Source organism: Carya illinoinensis, chromosome 16, assembly GCF_018687715.1.
Source record: "Carya illinoinensis cultivar Pawnee chromosome 16, C.illinoinensisPawnee_v1, whole genome shotgun sequence".
NCBI lineage: Eukaryota > Viridiplantae > Streptophyta > Magnoliopsida > Fagales > Juglandaceae > Carya > Carya illinoinensis.
In genome coordinates, this window is record NC_056767.1 from 8719035 (window position 1) to 8740790 (window position 21756).

A 21756-nucleotide genomic window follows, 5' to 3' on the forward strand; every position below is an offset into this window, starting at 1 on the left:
TATTTTCTTCCCTTCTTCTCAGAACAATTATGGTGAATTCGTTTATATTGAATTTCATTTCTAGCATGAGCTAAATTTTCTTCATTCGAGGAAAACGATGTAACCTATTTCCGAACTATGCTTGATTGTCTATGCTAATTTAATGCAATTCTCTCTTTGTTTATCTGATTTATTCTGAATTTATTGCTCCGAATTAACTGGCCATTGATTAGATGATAAGTAATCTTGTGATTTGCTATCGAAAGAGGGAATCATAGGGTAGATCTTGGATATTTCAGCATAGATAAGTATAGAGATCGAAAGACTTGTATGAACCTATGTAGTAATTAAATCATTGGTCTTATTGCGTTCTTGATTATTGAATTTGCATATTCTTGTGTGAATTGATAACCAAGAGTCAATTCCAATTGACTATCGAAAGAGGCTTTTGGATGAATTAGAGATTTGCTAATAGACAAAAGAGATTTAAATTAAATTAGCTGGATGAGAAAAGCATAGTGAAGAAGTAGGTGAAATCGATTTCCTATAAGTTTTCTTCCCATTAATTTGATCTTTGAACGTCAGTGTTATTTCCTTTGCACATTATTCTTTGAGTTGATCTAGTTTAGATTGCAACTACAAAAATTTTAGTAATTCCTCTAGATAAAATCAAGTTTAGTATAATTTTGGTATTTGGCAAACGTAAGGTACTAATCCCTGAGGACGATACTCTTCTTATTACTTTATTATAAAACTACGATACTGTGCACTTGCAGTTTTGCACCGGTCACCCCTCTCATAAAAGTTCTTGGTTTCGCCACTAATGTATGGTGCATGGGCACAAAAAAGTTTCAGAAATCTGGTTTTTCTGCATACAGTTTTCTAAAGTGGTTTGCAACCATCATTGATTTGTTTGAACAAGAGCAAGTGGAGGGGATTGTAACAACTGCTCAGAAGATATGGCAGAGAAGAAACACTTTGCTTTTCAAATGAGCCTTTACCCATCCAACAGAAGTCATGTCTCTAGCTAAGAAAGCAACCATTGAATTTCGAGATGCCAATAAGAAGGAGAGTAGGAATGATGCCGTCTCGAATACCATTGAAAGTTGGGAACCTCCCCCTATTGGGATCTAAAAATAAACTAGGATGCAACCTTGAGTGGGAATTCTAGCAAGGTGGGTATTGGGATTATTGTTAGGGATAATGAAAGGCATGTAATTGCCACAAAAAGGATGCAGGAAAGTTATGTCACTCCTCGAGAGCCATTACATGGGACATAAAATCTGTTCATACACAGTTAGACTATTAGAAGGGGTCAAATGTTGCTACAGATGTATTAGCTAAAAATGCACTAGGAATATCTGAGGATATTATTGATATAGAAAGTTGCCCCTCTTGTATTCTTTCCCTCATTTGAGGAGTTTAATCAATGAAGAGCATTTCTCCTTTCAAAAACATAAATAAATAAGTTTGTATTTTCATGGGGGGCTCTGGGAACCTTATTTCTTCAGTGGGCCAAGAATTTCTTCTTTTTATTTTTTTCTTTTGTTTGTTTTTGTTTTTTTGTTTTTTTTTTTTTTGTTTTTTTTTTTTTTTTTTGTTTTTTTTTGTTTTTTGAAGTCATGTGGGAGACAATTATGCTATTTCATCTATTATAGACAAAATAATTTTACTTATCATTCACACTAGGGCCAGCTCTTCCATTACATGAATTAGGCAGTTGCCTAAGGCCCCTAGTAAAAGAAAGCCTCCTAAAATTATTTCAAGTAAAATTTAAGATAAAAAAGTAATAACTAGAAAAAATTGAATAAATCAATAAAAAATATTAAAAGTACCAAATAGGTTTTATGTAATTGGTTATCTTTCTGAATGATCATATTTTTCTTTTCTTCTGAAAACTCAAATTTTATTGAACTTTTTTTTTGCTCGAGTGTTCTTGAATCTTTATGATCATATTTCTAAATATATAAGTTAATATTAGAATTTCTTTTCTTAGAATTTTATTATGTTTGAGTTCACTTGATGATGATGAAGCTCTTTCTCTGATCCATTTCCTTTTCATTTATAGTGTTGGTACTGAGACATGAAGTGATATTCTCATCTTATCTCTACGTAAGAATTATTTCACATAATCTCATCCTATGGTACACTTGCCTTTTATCATTATCAGTTTAATATAGTATGGAAAATATAAAGAGAAAAATCTACTTTTCAGTATTTATAAAAGGTTTTAGTATAATCATTTGAAGAGACAATGGCCCATTTTTTTTTTCCAAATGCATGGGTTTATAGAACTTTATTTACCATAATGGATATATTTGATTTTGAGAATCTAAAGCACATGTTATAAATTTTGATAAAATTCTTTCTAAACCGATAATTTTTCAATAAAGATTAAGGCAGTTATTAATTGAGAACATGGTATAAAATCTTCATTAGGTAATTCTGCTTTGCAAAACAATAGGAGTAATTTTTAAATAAAAATGTAATGTAAAAATTAAAATAAAATAAATTTATTGAATTTTACTTTTTAAAATAAAAAGGGCTTCACTCAAAATTTCGCCTTAGGCCCTACAGAGTATTAAGCAGGCCCTGATTCACATGCCATACTTATTTTAATGTTATTTTTCATTTTTCCTATAACAAATATATAGTATATAGATGATAAGTATAGAACAACCTAATTAGTTTAACAAAAAGAAAATAAAATAAAAAATAATGTTAAAATATGTAAAGTGTGTCGTGTGTAGGATAATGAGTAACATCCCTCATATAGAGGGGTCAACATACATTGTTATTCTATCGTAAAATAAAGGGTAATATAGTTATTTTATTGTCAAAACTAATTCCCTCATCAGACTCATAAATCAGGTCCTTATAATTAAAAACAAGAAGTTTGATTAAGCGATGATTTGTCATGAGTTTGAAGATGGATTTGAGATTAGATGGCAGTTTAAACATTTTTTTTTTTTCAGATTTAATACTTCGGTTGTAATATTACTTAACTTTTCTTTAATTTTATATAATAAAAAAATAGAATGTAAAATCGAAAAAGTTTCTGCATATGCATTGTGTCCGGCCAGGCTGACGTGTCAATGTCATGTGGCACTAGTACGTCAGCTTGGTCAATGTGGCACTGTGCCTAGTCAACATTGAACAAACCGAACCTGAGAACATGAGAAGATAAGTGAGAACCTATTCTAGATCGAGGGGTTTTCATGATCATCAGTATCTGCCGACAGCGAACGCATCCAAAAGTTACATAAAAGCGAGGTTTTGAAAGAGGTGATTCCCAATTCCATTATTATTGTTTGGACCACTTAATAAAATCAACTTTATACAATCGGATATATATTTTGATGTGAATATTCTTAATTTTATCTTTGCTATATTTGCATCTTCCTGTGCTTATCTGACCATCAAAAATGGGATTATATTTCTTGAGATGTTTGATTGTATGAATTGTAAGAAGATCGTTAAGTATGATGTAAGTTGTAACGAGTAATTATTAGGTAGTTTTAAAGTAATGATATACAGTCTTATTCCAATCACAGGATGATGTGTCATTAAAGTTAATAGCCTAACATTCAGTACTGATAGTACGAGAATACCACAATATTAATACATTATCGATATTTATTTCCAAACTATCTAATAGTTCTTATATTAATAACGCCTCGTTTGGTTTTGTGATGACCCGCCTTTAAGTGTATTTTCGCTGAAGTAATTGTTTTTATTTTAAGTAATATACCAGTTATTTTATTTTAATGTATTTGCGTTTTTAAAATTGGGTTTTAATTTAATTTAATTTATTTGAGGTTGTGTTTTATTTCTTTAAGTTGTTTTGTGGTTTTAATCTTTTTGGCGGTTTGTTTCGTTTTCCCGGAGTGAGGATTGGACCTCATCTCTTTTCACATTTTTTTCCTTTTTCCTCTTTTTCCTTTTTCTTTTTCCCTTCTTTTCCTTTTTCCTTCTTTTTTCTTTTTTTTCCTTTTCTTTTTCTCTCTTCTCTCTCCCCGATTCGGACCCCCCCGTGCTCTCTCTCTCTCCTCCCTCTCCCTCACGCCGGCGTCACCTTCCCCAGCCCCTACCGCCGCCGTCCGGCCACCGTTCGGCCTCCCACCGGTCCCATTCTCTTCCTCTCCCTCCGGTGCACCACCCCTCCAAAACCCACCCCCAACCGGCCGGCCATTTGGCCGGAAAAAGCTTCCAAAGGGCGCACGGATTTCACTCCGATCCGCCGCCGTCGCTCCACCTCCGGCCACCATTTCTTCACCACTTCATCACCAACCTCTTGCCGTCCTAACCCACCCATTTCCGGCCTCCAACGACCACCGGAGCAGCTCCCACGAGCTTGTTTTCCGATTTGCTCTTTTTGGCCATTTCCGGCCATTCCGCCGCCACCCACGGCCGTCCGTCACTTCCATTAGCTTCACAACCATCCCTTGACCATCCCCCATCAATCTCGTGTCCTAGTTTGTCCCCGTTCAAAAGTGGGTTTTTCAGACCCACGGCCACAGTGAATTTTCACTGTGACGTTGCTGTTTTTCCGCCGCTTGCAACGCCGCTTGTTTTCTAAAATTGCCGTATAGCGCTGTAAGTATTTTCCAAACCCTATTTTCAGATTTAAATATATATCGCTCATTCAATTCATTTATTGTTGTTGGTTGTTGATTCCGGACTGAGTCCGAGGAGTTTCGGGGGTCGGATGGATGGAGGACGGAGTTGTCTGTTTTATTGATTTATGTTGGTTGGTTATTTTATTATGCATTGATTTGGCATTTCATGGTGCATGCACGTGTGTTTGTGGGATTGTGTGAAAAGCCTGTGTATTGGCGTGACTGGTTTTACGGGTGCGTGTGTATCACGAGCCCAAGCCGGGATGGGTTATTATCTCGGTGGAGCTCCTCTGGTCACTCGGGAGCGGAATAAACTGAGTGATGTCCCCTGAGTTGTCGAGAGAGATGACGGGAGCGGGGCTAGGGGATGCTTGGCTACGAACGTGCCGGGCATGGAACTGGGCATCGCCCTACTCACCGACTCCGTGGCCCTTCGCTGGCGAGGGCTAGAGGATGCTTGGCTACGCACGCGCGGGAGGCGCGGAACTGGGCATCGCTTGTTAGGTGTCACATGCGTGGTGGTACTCTACGGTGTGACACTGGAGCCAGGGTGTGCGGATGACCCCTAGGGGAGGTCATGGTGCATACGGTTAAAATTGGATAATGGATTATGAGGCCAAATGGGACTTTTGGCGTGGGCCAGATGGACTTCTGGCGAGATATTGGGCCGGATGGACTTCCGGCGAGATATTGGGCCAAATGGACTTTTGGCGGCCAAATGTGACTTTTGGCGTGTTTTTCGGAAAGGATGTATTTGTGGGCCAAAAAGGATTTTTTTTTGGCGTGTGTGGAAAACTTGGGTTTTTGTGGGCTTTGTGCATTGGGCATGTTTCATGCATCTTGTATGAGTTTTATGTGTTTTTATCTGGTAGTGTTTGGGTTTTACTTACCTGCGGTACCATTCGTGGTTCCGTAGCTTTTGGTGCAGAGTTAGAGGACGAAGAGGAGGAGGCTGAGCCCGAGGATGCGGCTCCGCCGGGTTGCTGATGCTATCTTTATATTTGTTTAAATCTGTAGTCGTGTTTTGTAATATTTATCTATGTACGTTTTAAACAGCTTGTATTACGTTAAGAAAAATTCTGGTACTTAGTTATGACTTTCTTTATCCGCTGCGAGTTTCTCTGTACACATCTGTTGCCTTGCACACACTCGGCACCCGACGATGGGATGGTGACCCGGGTTGTCACCATCCGGACGTCTCAATTTCCCCGTGTTCGGGCGTGGGGATTTTGGGGGCGTCACAGGTGGTATCAGAGCGGTTTGGCTCTGGGTAAAACCACAAGTCCCGTAGGTAGTACCAGAATGTTTTTAAAGTTGTGTTTTGAAAATTATGTTAAGTATAGTTGTCTTATTTGTTTTATTTGTGTGGGCTTGTTTGTTTGTTTTTATTTATGTAGTTATGTCTTGACATGCTGGTTTCTTTTGTTTCTTGCGGTATAGTGCTGTTTTTGTTTTCGTTGGTTTTATGATGGTTTTATTTGTTTTCTTAAAGGAGGGTCAAGAGTGGTGTTGTGACAAGAATATGGGGAGACCAGGGAGACCAAGGAAAAATACTCAGGAACCACAGGAAAATACCTCCAGAGATGACTCCATAGCCGAAGCAATTCGGCAGATGACAGAGTTTATGCAACAGAGTGCGAGGTCTCAACAGGCAGGACCTTGGCCACCACAAGGACCTTGGCCACCACAAGGGGGTCCTTGGCCACCATCAGGAGGGCCTTGGCCATATCAGGGAGGACCTTGGATGTATCCAGGAGGGTCCAGTAGCATGGTGCAAGCCGGATGCACCTATGAGTGCTTCCTAGCGCATCGGACTCCACACTTTACTGGAAATGAGGATCCTCTTCAGGCTGGAAAATGGATCAAGGATCTGGAGAAAACCTTTGAGGTGTGTGGATGCACTGAAGCTCAGCAAGTACTTTACGCCAGCTATCTTTTGCAGGGTATCGCTTCTGATTGGTGGGATACCAGGAGGGTGATGCTGGAATCTGAATTGGGATCTTTCGCTGCGGTGACCTGGCAGCGTTTCAAGAAAGAGTTCAATGACCGCTTCTTTCCCGCATCGGTAAGGAAGCAAAAGGCAAGAGAGTTCTCCAATCTGGTCCAAGGGGGCGCAACAGTGGAACAATACGCCCGGAGGTTCATAGAACTTGAGCGATTTGCTCCTCACCTTGTTGCCACAGAGGAGTTGCGAGCTGAGCGTTTTCAGGAGGGACTACGCCCTGATATACGCCGTTTGGTGGTCAGCCATCGGATATCCACTTTTCAGGAGTTAGTGGATGTGGCCACCCTTATAGAGAGGGAAAATAATCTGAGTTTGGGCTCCCCTTCAGGGCAAAAGAGGCGAAGTTTTTCTGGTGAAGGAAGCAGCTCGGGTTCGCCTCAGAAGTTTGTTCAGCGAACTGGAACCCGATCTCAAGCATCCTCCAGTGTTCGCATGGGAGGACGTATGCCTGTTTGTGGAGTTTGTAATAGAGCTCATGAGGGCGAGTGTCGGACGAGTAGCGGACCCCAGTGTTATCGGTGCGGCCAAGTGGGGCATATTGCTCGGGATTGCCCCGTTAGAGCTCAAGGAAGCCGTGGAGGTAGACACGGTGGAAGAACCAACCCGAGACAAGCAGTGCAAGCCCGGGTTTATGCTGTCACGCCCGGAGAGGTGGACGATGAGGCACCAGCGACCCATGATGCTGGAGTAATCACAGGTATGGATTAATCTAATCTTTTAAGTTGGATTTATTTTTGGTGCATTTGGTTTCTTCGTTGTTTTTTTTGGATTTCATGGGTTGTGTGTTTGGTTCAGGAAGAGTCCGTTTGTATGAGTTTTATGCTTGTACTTTGTTTGATTCCGATGCTTCACGATCGTTTGTGTCTTCCACGTTTGCTCGGGTGTGTAACTTGGTCACGGAACCGTTGCCGAAGGCTATGGTAGTGGCGCTACCCGATGGCGAGATGGTGTGGTGTTCCAAGGTTGCTTTGGGATGCCCGTTAAACTTTGAGGGAAGGTTTTTGGATGCTGATCTGGTGGTATTCAAGCTGTTGGGTTTCGATATCATCCTCGGGATGGATTGGCTATACCGATATTCTGCGACTATTAATTGCAGAAGTCGGACAATTAGCTTTCAGCTTCCGGATGGTGATTGTCTGGAATTTGCGGGGAGTAGATTAAAAGAAAAGCCGATGATTATATCGGCGATACAGGCAAGAAGAGAGATTTCATGGGGAGCGGATGCATTCTTGGTTCAGATGGTGTCCACGCCGTCTGAGAAGAAGTCCTTGGCAGACATTCCAGTTGTGGAAGAGTTCCCCGATGTGTTTGTGGATGACTTGCCCGGACTACCCCCCGTGCGAGAGATGGAGTTTGTTATAGACTTGGAACCTGGAGCGGCTCCTGTGCATAAGGCTCCTTACCGCATGGCACCGGCTGAATTGAAAGAGTTGAAGACTCAGTTGCAAGAATTAGTAGAGAAGGGGTTTATTCAGCCTAGTACGTCGCCGTGGGGTGCTCCAGTTTTATTTGTTAAAAAGAAAGATGGAACCCTTCGTATGTGCATTGACTATAGGGAGTTGAACAAGGTGACCATCAAAAATAAATATCCTCTCCCGCGGATAGATGATTTATTTGACCAACTTCAAGGAGCAGCCGTGTTCTCTAAGATTGATCTGAGGTCGGGATACTACCGGCTGAGAATCAGAGAGCAGGATGTGCCGAAAACTGCCTTCAGGTCGAGGTATGGACACTATGAATTTAAGGTGATGCCGTTTGGGCTAGCTAATGCTCCTGCCGCTTTCATGGATTTAATGAATCGGGTGTTCCAACCTTATCTGGATTCCTTCGTGGTAGTATTTATTGATGATATACTGATTTATTCCCGAGATATTGAAGAGCATGTGTATCATCTTAGTCTGGTACTTGAGAAATTGAGAGAACACCAGCTATACGCCAAGCTCAGCAAGTGTGAGTTCTGGTTAGAGGAAGTTAAATTTCTTGGGCATGTAATTTCCCGGGGCGGAGTGGCAGTTGATCCCAGTAAGGTAGAAGCCATTTTGTCATGGCCACGCCCAACTACAGTACGCGAGATCAGGAGTTTCTTGGGGCTCGCCGGTTACTACCGAAGGTTTGTAGAGGGTTTTGCTCGCTTATCCGGACCTCTCACAGCTTTGACTCGGAAGAATACAGAATTTGTTTGGTCAGAGAAATGTGAGAGAAGCTTCCAGGAATTGAAGAACAGGTTGACGACGGCACCAGTGTTAGCACTCCCAGAACCGCATAAGCCGTTTGTAGTCTTCAGTGATGCGTCTAAGTTCGGTTTGGGTTGTGTCCTTATGCAGGAAGGACGGGTTGTAGCCTATGCATCTCGTCAGCTTAAGGACCATGAGAAGAATTATCCGACGCATGATCTAGAGTTGGCTGCGATTGTTTTTGCACTCAAGATCTGGCGGCATTTCTTGTATGGGGAAGCTTGTGAGGTATTTACTGATCATAAGAGCTTGAAGCATTTGTTTTCCCAGAAAAATTTGAATATGAGGCAGAGGCGTTGGCTAGAGCTAATCAGTGACTATCAGTGTGAGATCAAGTACCACCCGGGGAAGGCTAACATAGTTGCTGATGCTTTGAGCCGGAAGTCTCATTTGGAGGATGAAGCCGAACCGTCAGAAATGGATTCGTTACTTTATGGGATGAGAAGGCTCCTTATAGAGAGTTCGCAGCAAGTAGAGATTTTGTCTTCGGTTCTGGACATTCGGGTAATAGATTTTGAAGAATTGAAAGCTCTCCAAAGAAAGGATCAGAAGCTGCTGAACATCAGGAAAAGAGTCCGAAAATCTCGAGGGCCGTTGCACTATAGCATGGATAGTGATGGGGTACTTCGGTTCCGAGATCGCAGAGTGGTCCCGAAGGACTCAGATTTCAAAGAACGAATCATGGCGGAAGCTCATGCGGCCCCGTATTCAGTTCATCCCGGCAGTACAAAGATGTATCGTGACTTGAAGAAAAATTACTGGTGGGATGGAATGAAGAAGGACGTTGCCTTATATGTGGAGAAATGCCACACGTGTCGTCAGGTAAAGGCCGAGCATCAGAGACCTGCAGGCATGCTCCAACCCCTCCCTATTCCTGAGTGGAAGTGGGATGACATCACGATGGATTTCGTAGTGGGTTTGCCGAGAACACCTAGTGGGAAGAACTCTGTTTGGGTGATCGTGGACCGATTAACGAAGAGTGCTCATTTTCTGCCTGTTAACAACACCGACTCTTTGGGTAAGTTGACCCGTTTGTATGTCAAAGAGATAGTGCGGCTACATGGCATACCAAAAACTATAGTGTCGGATCGAGACCCGAGGTTCACATCGCAATTCTGGAAGAGTTTGCAGGCAGCTTTGGGTACTAAGTTGAAGTTCAGCACTGCTTATCACCCGCAGACAGACGGCCAGTCAGAACGCACCATTCAGACTCTGGAAGACATGCTGCGAGCATGTGTTCTGGAATTTCAAGGAAGTTGGGAAAATCACTTGCCGCTCATTGAGTTTGCCTACAATAACAGCTACCATGCGACCATTCAGATGGCTCCCTATGAAGCTCTTTATGGGAGAAAGTGTAGGTCGCCCTTGTGTTGGGATGAAGTTGGGGAGAGTAGGGTAATTGGACCCGAAATAATTCAGGAAATGCAAAGCCAAGTCCGGATCATCAGAGAAAAAATGGCGGCAGCTCAGAGTCGCCAGAAAAGCTACGCTGATACCAGGAGGAGAGAATTGTCATTTGAAGTTGGTGATTGGGTGTACCTTAAAGTCTCTCCCATGAGAGGTGTTAAGCGTTTTGGTAAGAAGAGGAAACTAGATCCGAGGTATGTCGGCCCTTTTCAGATTCTGGAGAGAGTAGGGTCCGTTGCCTATAGAGTTGCTTTGCCGGATTTTTTTGGGGATGTTCATGATGTCTTCCACGTATCATCCCTGAAGAAGAGCTTTGGACAGCAAGAGCCACGCTTCGTCGACCCAACGAGTATTCAGTTACAACCGGATCTCACTTATGAAGTTGTTCCGTCGCAGATCATGGATTGGAAGGAGCAACAGTTGAGGTCCAAGACGATACCTTTAGTTAAAGTGGCTTGGGGAGATCCGTTAGCTCAAGACTTCTCTTGGGAGCGAGCAGCGGACATGAGGGAGCAGTACCCGTATCTGTTCGAATGATGAAGGTATGTATTTTAATCTTGATCTCATTTGGTTTGTGAGCGTTTATGTGGCTTGCTGTAAGTTGGTAGCTGATTTGCAATTTCGAGGACGAAATTGTTTTTAAGGAGGGGAGGATGTGATGACCCGCCTTTAAGTGTATTTTCGCTGAAGTAATTGTTTTTATTTTAAGTAATATACCAGTTATTTTATTTTAATGTATTTGCGTTTTTAAAATTGGGTTTTAATTTAATTTAATTTATTTGAGGTTGTGTTTTATTTCTTTAAGTTGTTTTGTGGTTTTAATCTTTTTGGCGGTTTGTTTCGTTTTCCCGGAGTGAGGATTGGACCTCATCTCTTTTCACATCTTTTTCCTTTTTCCTCTTTTTTCTTTTTCTTTTTCCCTTCTTTTCCTTTTTCCTTCTTTTTTCTTTTTTTTCCTTTTCTTTTTCTCTCTTCTCTCTCCCCGATTCGGACCCCCCCGTGCTCTCTCTCTCTCCTCCCTCTCCCTCACGCCGGCGTCACCTTCCCCAGCCCCTACCGCCGCCGTCCGGCCACCGTTCGGCCTCCCACCGGTCCCATTCTCTTCCTCTCCCTCCGGTGCACCACCCCTCCAAAACCCACCCCCAACCGGCCGGCCATTTGGCCGGAAAAAGCTTCCAAAGGGCGCACGGATTTCACTCCGATCCGCCGCCGTCGCTCCACCTCCGGCCACCATTTCTTCACCACTTCATCACCAACCTCTTGCCGTCCTAACCCACCCATTTCCGGCCTCCAACGACCACCGGAGCAGCTCCCACGAGCTTGTTTTCCGATTTGCTCTTTTTGGCCATTTCCGGCCATTCCGCCGCCACCCACGGCCGTCCGTCACTTCCATTAGCTTCACAACCATCCCTTGACCATCCCCCATCAATCTCGTGTCCTAGTTTGTCCCCGTTCAAAAGTGGGTTTTTCAGACCCACGGCCACAGTGAATTTTCACTGTGACGTTGCTGTTTTTCCGCCGCTTGCAACGCCGCTTGTTTTCTAAAATTGCCGTATAGCGCTGTAAGTATTTTCCAAACCCTATTTTCAGATTTAAATATATATCGCTCATTCAATTCATTTATTGTTGTTGGTTGTTGATTCCGGACTGAGTCCGAGGAGTTTCGGGGGTCGGATGGATGGAGGACGGAGTTGTCTGTTTTATTGATTTATGTTGGTTGGTTATTTTATTATGCATTGATTTGGCATTTCATGGTGCATGCACGTGTGTTTGTGGGATTGTGTGAAAAGCCTGTGTATTGGCGTGACTGGTTTTACGGGTGCGTGTGTATCACGAGCCCAAGCCGGGATGGGTTATTATCTCGGTGGAGCTCCTCTGGTCACTCGGGAGCGGAATAAACTGAGTGATGTCCCCTGAGTTGTCGAGAGAGATGACGGGAGCGGGGCTAGGGGATGCTTGGCTACGAACGTGCCGGGCATGGAACTGGGCATCGCCCTACTCACCGACTCCGTGGCCCTTCGCTGGCGAGGGCTAGAGGATGCTTGGCTACGCACGCGCGGGAGGCGCGGAACTGGGCATCGCTTGTTAGGTGTCACATGCGTGGTGGTACTCTACGGTGTGACACTGGAGCCAGGGTGTGCGGATGACCCCTAGGGGAGGTCATGGTGCATACGGTTAAAATTGGATAATGGATTATGAGGCCAAATGGGACTTTTGGCGTGGGCCAGATGGACTTCTGGCGAGATATTGGGCCGGATGGACTTCCGGCGAGATATTGGGCCAAATGGACTTTTGGCGGCCAAATGTGACTTTTGGCGTGTTTTTCGGAAAGGATGTATTTGTGGGCCAAAAAGGATTTTTTTTTGGCGTGTGTGGAAAACTTGGGTTTTTGTGGGCTTTGTGCATTGGGCATGTTTCATGCATCTTGTATGAGTTTTATGTGTTTTTATCTGGTAGTGTTTGGGTTTTACTTACCTGCGGTACCATTCGTGGTTCCGTAGCTTTTGGTGCAGAGTTAGAGGACGAAGAGGAGGAGGCTGAGCCCGAGGATGCGGCTCCGCCGGGTTGCTGATGCTATCTTTATATTTGTTTAAATCTGTAGTCGTGTTTTGTAATATTTATCTATGTACGTTTTAAACAGCTTGTATTACGTTAAGAAAAATTCTGGTACTTAGTTATGACTTTCTTTATCCGCTGCGAGTTTCTCTGTACACATCTGTTGCCTTGCACACACTCGGCACCCGACGATGGGATGGTGACCCGGGTTGTCACCATCCGGACGTCTCAATTTCCCCGTGTTCGGGCGTGGGGATTTTGGGGGCGTCACAGGTTTCACATAAGATGCTCTCAATCTATCCCATATCAACGTCTAAATACCATTCAAATACAAACATTTTTCAATTTTAAATTTTCATCTAATCATTACAAATTTTTTAAACTTACAAAAGAAAATCAACTTTTTCAAATTTTCAAAAAAATATTAAAAAATTATATTTTAATAATATTTTAACTTTATAATGATTTCATTTAATTTTTTTTCTCCTTTTCCAAAACTCCATAAAACATCTTAACTTAAAATTTTTTACAAATATTAACAAATTATTTCACAAATTACTATTCACAAATTTTTCATTTCATCTCATCTCATATATATACCCAAACAAGACCTAAATCTGAACAAGGGCTTCAGTTTTAGTCATTGCTCTCATTGCCTCGTTTGTTTTCACAGATGAGATGAGATAAGTTGAGGTAAAATTTGAAAATTGAATACAATATTATTAGAATATGTTTCTTTAATATTATATTCATTTTGAAATTTGAAAATGTTAAATTATTTATTTTATTTTATGTGAAAATTTTAATAAAATTATAATAATAAGATGAAATGAGATAAAAAGTTTGTAAAAGTAAATGAGCTAGTGGGTTCTACTAATAATAGGACAATCAACTTGGTTTATTTTAAAAATAATTTTATATAACGAATCTAATCCACGTACGGGAAACGTCTTGCTTGTCAAGATAATTTCGAATAGAGGAATGCTACACATCATCCCATACCACACATTTTATATATTAAAATATTATTTTTTATTTTTTTTATTTTTTCTTTCATTTTATTCTTATTAAACTAATCGAATTATTCTATTTATCATCCACACACTACATATTTATTATAGAAAAAATAAAAAAAAATTAAAATAAGTGTAGTGTGTGAAGTGTGAGGATGACAAGAAGAATTTTTAGACATTCTATTAAATTTTATATTACAGCTAAACGAGGATTTTAGGTTTATTAATTGTAACTTTCTGGGCAGCTAAAAGGGCGGTTACTAGAAGAGAAATAAATATTTATGAGTAATTATATATTTACGATAAAAATTATTATTTGTGGCGAAAATAAATTTATTTTAATAAAAAATAATAATTTTTGTAAGAAAACGTACATATCTGACAGCCAGCCTATAAGCAATTTTTTTTATAGTAGAGACTCTGGCCACGAAAGCCTAACAATTTGGTCTCAGTAGCACGACATGACATTAAAATTAATTAATATCACGAAGTCTTTTCATTCGATGAAAGTATCATATCCTAACAACTTGTCATCCGTCGCATTAACCGTTTTATGATTATTGTCCCATGGATGTTGGAAAATTTATAAACCGTATCACTAGTTGTATTGAGTTATATGTATGATATTCCTAACAAATTGTGGTTGCTGTATCTCCAATATATCTTATCTGTTTCAATTCTTGCACATGATCAGCATTCTATTCTATGCTTATAAAATTGGTTTTTGTTTTTGTTTTTGTTTTTATTTTCTTGTTTTAAAGTGTTATAATATCTAACATCTAATCATGATTTGATTGACATTGACATTGACATTTCCAATACACAAGACATGAATTGCATGTTAAGATAAAGTTGGAATATATCGCATGTCTCACCATAATAGTAACAATTATGCACTTGGCACCCAGCTCCCGGCCATCGCTCGGGTCCTTTTTGAAAGCCTATAAAAACCCCACGCTAGAGTTCTTTGAAATCGTACCAAAAGAAAGTCTATAAATCTTTTTGCCTTTGGCACCCAGCTCCCGGCCATCGCTCGGGTCCTTTTTGTAATAACATGACTCGTCATCTGTTTCACAGTACTTATTGTAATAACATTACTAGTCATAAGTCTTCCAAGGAAGCGCCTCTAACTGAAGAGCAGTTACGAGATCAAATTCTTAAAAAATACGACGTTAACCACGACGGTGCACTACAAGAAATAAGGAATTTTACCACGAATTTATTATCCCATGACAACCGCTGGTGGGCAATATGAAGCTTATGGCACAAAAAGTCACCGTCAAGTAAAGTTTGCCCAAATGTCACCAGATTGCGTGCGGCGAGCCATTAGCCTTGGGTAAATGTGGCCTTCAACGACGACATATATGTCGTGTTAAAAGCTTTGGCAATTGGCAATTAAGTCTTTTGCCTCTTCCAGACGTACCAATATTGGAAATCACCCATTTACTCTCCGACCCCCAACCTGCAAAATCCCCCACGTCCTTCGAATACTCTCATCCCCCACTTCCTTTGAATACTCTCATCTGGTGGAATCAACGTCGGTGGGTTGCTTGCGTCGGCCTCCTTCAACGGTCTCACTCACTGCCGACAGTTGCCGCCCTGTTCCTCTCTTCTGCCGCCAGTTGACGCCACGCACGAAGGGGCGTGTTCTCTTCTCAAATTTGGCTCGCCGTATCCCTCTCCGCCTGGTAAATCGTTGGACTTTTCTGTGTCTGTCTATCTCTGGTTCATGAGTCCGGTTTATTCTTCACATTTTTGGAGCTGTGGGCATGTTTAGCCATAACTATACATAAGTAGGTTTGGGGTTTAATTTAATGCCAAATCCAAATTTTAATTTCCTTTCTTTAGGCGAATTCAAGAACGTTCTTCAATTGTTGGATAGAATCTAATAGAAATTCTGCTTAGGTAATATGATTTCCTTAAGTTGTGTTTGATGGATACTACCGTATTAATTAAATGATAACCAGACAAGGTTGAACCTATTTGAAGTTGTATGCTTCTTTGGAAAAAGAGATGGATTTGATAAAAATCCATCAGATTTCATCGATCCCAGCTATTATTTAGAGAGAAATGAACACCCTTTTGACCTTTTTGTAAGAGATTGTCCCTATTATTTTGTTATGTACTGTCATTTCCATCAAGAGATCAATGAAGTATGACATCATATATGGGGCACAGATCTTTCAGGATATTTTCCTTTTCTAATTTTGTTGGAAGAGAGGGATGTTGGAAAACTTCTTGATCATCATCACTTCAAATTAAGGAAAATTTGAATGATCTGAACTAAAGATAGGTTAATTCCATGTAAAGAACCGAACAAAGAAAATGCTGCTCTGTATGAATCTGAAGGCTTTTAGATCGAGCACTTTTATATTATTATATCATCGTCTCAAGTGGTTGTGTGCTGGTAATTAATCTCACTCTGGAGACATGCTCAAGTGCAAGATCAGACTCTATAACTAAGTTCTTATAGAGTTTGGGTGAGTCCTGTAAATAAAAAAAGACCTCAAATATAATTAAAATACAGCCCAAGTGACTAGTCTGATTAAAGGAGGAAGAACATATTTCATCTTGTGTTAAATCAATATATAAGATATATTGACTTTGTTAAACTGATTTACATTGAATCCTATGATTAGAAGCTACACAGTAGAGTTTATCAAATACCATTTCATCTTCCCAAAACAAGTGTAGAAAGCGAATAACCACCAAATAAGTTGGATTTTCTTTCAAAAATTAAAATAGTAAGTGTTGAGACAACTTTCAGTGGTGCCTGCAGTGCCCTCCACGTTCATGATTGCTGCATGAACGATGGAGAAACAACTTAAGTGATCCCAGTGGAGAATATATATCTTTGATGGTTAAGTTAGTGAACAAACCAAGAGTCTATGAATAAGTGCATGTTTGGGATTAGGAAAGAAAATATACAAACATTTTCTTGAGGAATTATGGCTTACTTCTTAATTAATAAGTTTTATTATTAATTAATTATTTATTGTTTGGTAACCCTATGTTTAAAATACTTTTAAACAAGTTAAATACATTTGTTTGGAAACAAATTGTGTAGAATGATTTATGAGGTAGAAATTATGATTATTTGAATTTTTAAACATTATGTCCATATCTTTGAAGCATGTACAGTTTATGAACAATTTATTGACTTTCAACCCAATAACCTTGCTTTAGAAACACCATTGTCTTTGTGATATGGATTCTATGCTAGCATAGATGTCCTTTGTGATGGTTGGGATGATGGTTTAGTGTTAGCAACTGCTTATTCAACTGCCATATGTAGAATTTTTTGATGATAAGCAGAAATTTATAGAAATCATAAACTGCTCCAAGAACAGCCACTAATTTTTTCTGCTTCTGGCAGTTGATATTAGCAGAAAATTAAAGACCATAAGCATAAATTCTTGATATTCCCTTCTTGTTGTCCTAGGATTACGATAGAGGGGTTGAGTGAATGTACAGTTTTCAATGTGTCAGAAACTTTCGTATAATTATTCAATGGTGATGTTATAGAAAACTAAATTTACTACAACTGTTTCATTCTTCTTTTTCCTTATGTTAATGAGGCATTGAGCCTCTTACCAATCCTTGGAATTCCAAGTATTACATGTTCCGAAACCCCGTTACAAAAGCCTACCAATCTGCCCCCTGTTTCTTGTAGTTCTTCCAAACGGCTTCCAAATCCTGTCATCTGTCATACCTGAGTTCCATTGGATGCCTTCTCAGAAAGAGACTGAATCAGAGAAGGCCATTGACATCCATATAAAAGTCATAAAAATCAATTACATGTAATGCTCTGTGGTTGGTTTCCTCCTGCTCCTCAAAGGCCTCTATAATGGATTGGTTTGCAGTGAAATGAGCAAACTGGTAATACGGAGAAACCCGATAGAGATCAGTAAATGCAAAAAACTTTTCGTCATCCATGGTTCCTTCATGATCATGTTGTAGACGAGAGATTTTCGTGTAAGAAGCCTTGCTGCCAAACCTACTGCAAAGTAGGTCACGACTCGTTGCAATGAGATTATAGATAAGGACACTCAAAACCGTACAATTCATTCAGGTTCTCCTAGAATTGCCCACCTTGTTTTGATCAACTGCAGTGGCTGTTATGAGCAGCAAATGAATCAGGTTGAGGCCATTTCCATCTTCTACTGGTGCTTGTCTCTTGCGGTCTAGTTTTAGCATTTCTTCCCTCATTTGGAGGAGGCTGAATATCTTCCCATCACAACCTTCAAATGGATTATTAGGAATTGAAGCATCCTTTGATCTTTTCCTCTTTCTTGTCTTCTCAACACTTGAATCTGTGACAATTCCAAGGCTAATATTCACAAGCTCCTCCTCATCTCTGTATTCTATCATTTCCATTTGATAGAGAGAGAGAGAGAGAGAGAGAGAGAGAGAGAGAGAGAGAGAGAGTGCTGAGATTTGGGATATGGGACACGAATTGGGGGTTTGACTATTTAGAGAAGGCACTAGGTGGGGAATAACTCATAGATATTCCTTAGACTAACCCAAGGGGATAGAACCAGAGATGGATGAGATTGGATCTTTTCCCTTTTCTTCTTTATCCTTTCTGCAATAAGATGGAGGGATTAAGATGGCCGGGTATCTTTTGATTCTTCAAAATCCGTGTCTTTGGTCAAGAGCCTAATTAATTATTTCCTTATTATATTGGGTTGCTTTTGAGATCTATGAAAGGGTTTTTTCTTGGGGGTCCTGAACAATGTTCTGAAGGCTTAGAAGATGCCAGCCCCTTAGACAGAAATAGCAAGAAAAATGGGGAATCAACCTACCGTCCTTTAAAGAATTGTCCACATTCTCTCCTTCTAGATGCCCTAGCAACGAAGGAGAGAACTTGCAGTACTCCACGTTTATTGATTTTTTTCAAAGACCTTGTCTTGATATTTTATCTGACTGTGTTTTCGAAGCTTCCGGAGTTGAATTTGTAAACCACTATATGAATTGATGCTGCCCCCTTTTGTCAATATCTTGGATTGATTTAGACCATATTTTAGTGCTGATGCTATGTATCTACAAGGATATAAACTTAATTCAGGCAACTTGGTTATGTATATCCATGGCCTAGGGCGCAGCCTACCTAGCTAGCTATTTATTATACTTTGTTTTTTTCTTACAAAGAATTTATAGCATCTTCATAATCTCCCCTTTTGTCAATCTTTTCTGGTCTTGTTGGTGTTCATTTGGAAACAAACACACATACCAAGACCACATTAGCAGAATCATTCATGCATGTTTCCTTCGATGGTTTCGCACTTTGTTTCAATATGGTATTGTCTTTTTCGGTACGCATTTTTTCAACTTTTGGATCGACTTTATTATTCCTTCAGATCAATTGCACTGCAATTTACAACTCACATTATACTTAATATAAGTTGAAGAACCAGTAGCTAGCTTGAGCATTAGGTTAATTAAATACCATTATGGTCAAGCTGTTATACATGATATATATATACACATATATATATATATATATTGTCTGACCTAGTCAATATATATATAAATATATATAGCTAGGAGCATCTGAACATCTTTTAACTCACATGAAGCATTGAGGCCATGGAAACTCTTTTGTTTGCCTTGTTTACGTAGGACAAGTAGAAAAAAGACATCATGAGCTGAATGTGTTTTAGGGAAACACAAAAATATATATTCCCCATGCAAGCAGTACCACAAATTCAGATATTACTCTATATATCTGAATTTATATATATATATATATATATATGGAATTAAAGTACTGCTCCTATGTAGATAGATATCTTCACCAGAACATCATCAAACCGTGTCTCATTGATCGAATGATCCGTTTGTAGGGCCTTATACATAAATATCGCTTTTGTTCAGAGAGTAGAGAAATTAATTAATATATTATCTACTACTTCTATATGCATTATACAATGTAGAATATATACATGATGCCGGCCATGATCTTCTTTTTCTTTCTGACTTCTTTCTTAATTAATTTCCTGCTCTTATAATGAATCATTGCGTACGTACGTACATACCTTCATTAAGTACAGTTAAATGTAGGAATTAATGTTTAATATATTTGCAAAGAAATTAATACACATGCAGACAAAAACTATAAAAGATAGGCATTAATTTGTGGCTTCAGGCTCCAGTCTGCCAGCACTTAGTGGTGTCCAAGAAACATGGAGTTTTACACTTAACTGTACTATATATACACTACATAAAATAAGGGATTTTACCACGAATATTGTAAAATCCCATGACAAATTCGTGGGATGCATATGGAGCTAGTAGAGACTAAAAGGAGCCAACGCATAAAGTTTTCCCAAATGTAAATAGAAATCCAGAAAGGAATTTTCTGGATCAAGTCCCCCTTCATTGACATTAGAGTTTCTAGATTTTATGTATTGTCCCAATTTTACGTTTATATGTCTTTCCATGCATATTGGACTGCTGACTTAAATGGTACTATTTTGAAGTCATAGAGTACATTGGATTAGGTAAACCCTCTTGAAAGCCTTGGTGTTTCTACAAATCCACACCCCATATAAGCATGAATATAAGGCTACATTATGATACAGCCCCAAAATAGTGTCTTCTGGGGGTTATATTGGTTTATGTTATGTCCACTGTCCAATAGGTAATATAAGGTTTTTTAATTTATTACAAGCCAAATAAGGTCGTACATGGGGCTGATTTTCCTCAAATTGAAAACATACATCTAAGTTGAACAGCTCTTGGATGAAGCTGACATTAATGTATAGTTTGTGAGGTTTAAATCCCAATATACTGATGACGTAAGCAAGCAGAGCCATATAACTAGTGCGTAATGCATTTGCATTCATAGAACAATTTCATGATACTTAGAACATTTGGCCTTGAATACATCAAACTTTTGCATGGAATATTTGAAGCCTATCTACTTCCGAAGCAGTTGCAGTCCTGAAGGATATGCATGGGGCCCTCTTTTCCCATGGTGACATATACAACAGGGGCTCATGGATATCTCGATAGGTAGTGCATGCGAGAATAGAGAACAAATATCCCATTGTTTGTCTACCCATAAATTATAGCAACTTTATGGGAAAACTTTGGAACTTGCCATTTACATGCAACAAAAATCAATCTGGAAAACTGAACCCTATAATTAAGAAATCTGCTTCCCATAGCAGATGAAACCTGCTTTCTACAAGACTCTCTCTTGTTGTAATCCTACTATGCTTGCCTTATCTGCTTGTACTATGGATATTTCACTACTTGATAATGCAAGTTTTATTAAACTATTAATTGATAATCTATATAGGCCATTAGCTTCTAATCTGTATATTGCATTACTTTTCGAATTTTCTTATTTTCTAGGTGTTATTCATAGATAAACTCTTATAAAATGTGCCTGTTGTTGTACATATAAACCAGTTATATGTATATATATAAATGTACTTTTTGGAACATGTGGTGTATGGTAATTATAGAAGAGAGGGTAGGAATGTTGTATTCCTTGACAACATTCTTTCTTCTTCACTATATTAAGGAGCAATTTAGAATATGCACAGTTCACTATACTGGATGTATACTCGGATCTATGAGAGTAGGGCATATCATCCATAAAACTAAATTGGTGGTGTCCAATAGGATTGAGCCCATTTACCAGGTATCCTGACACCGCCTTTAGTAACAACCGTGTTAGAGTCATCCAATGTTCACCAAAAAGTTTTGGCTACCCCCTTCAATATCATGTACTAACAGTTATAAATCCATACGTATTGCTCTCGATCTTACCACTCCAATGAAACTTTGAATTTACTTTCGCATGCTGGTTGGGGCTTTCCTTCAACTAGTTTCATGATAATTAGATATACTTGCTTTCTTTAATCGTCATATTCAAACCAGAATTTTCTCATATCCTTGTTAACTCGTACCATTCCTTGTCACACATACAG

The 21756-nt window shown here is 39.6% G+C and overlaps 1 pseudogene; it reads right to left on the reverse strand.

Moving 5' to 3' along the window:
* Window positions 1–17195: 17195 nt before the first annotated feature.
* Window positions 17196–18190, reverse strand: LOC122298780 (annotated as a pseudogene).
* Window positions 18191–21756: the final 3566 nt, after the last annotated feature.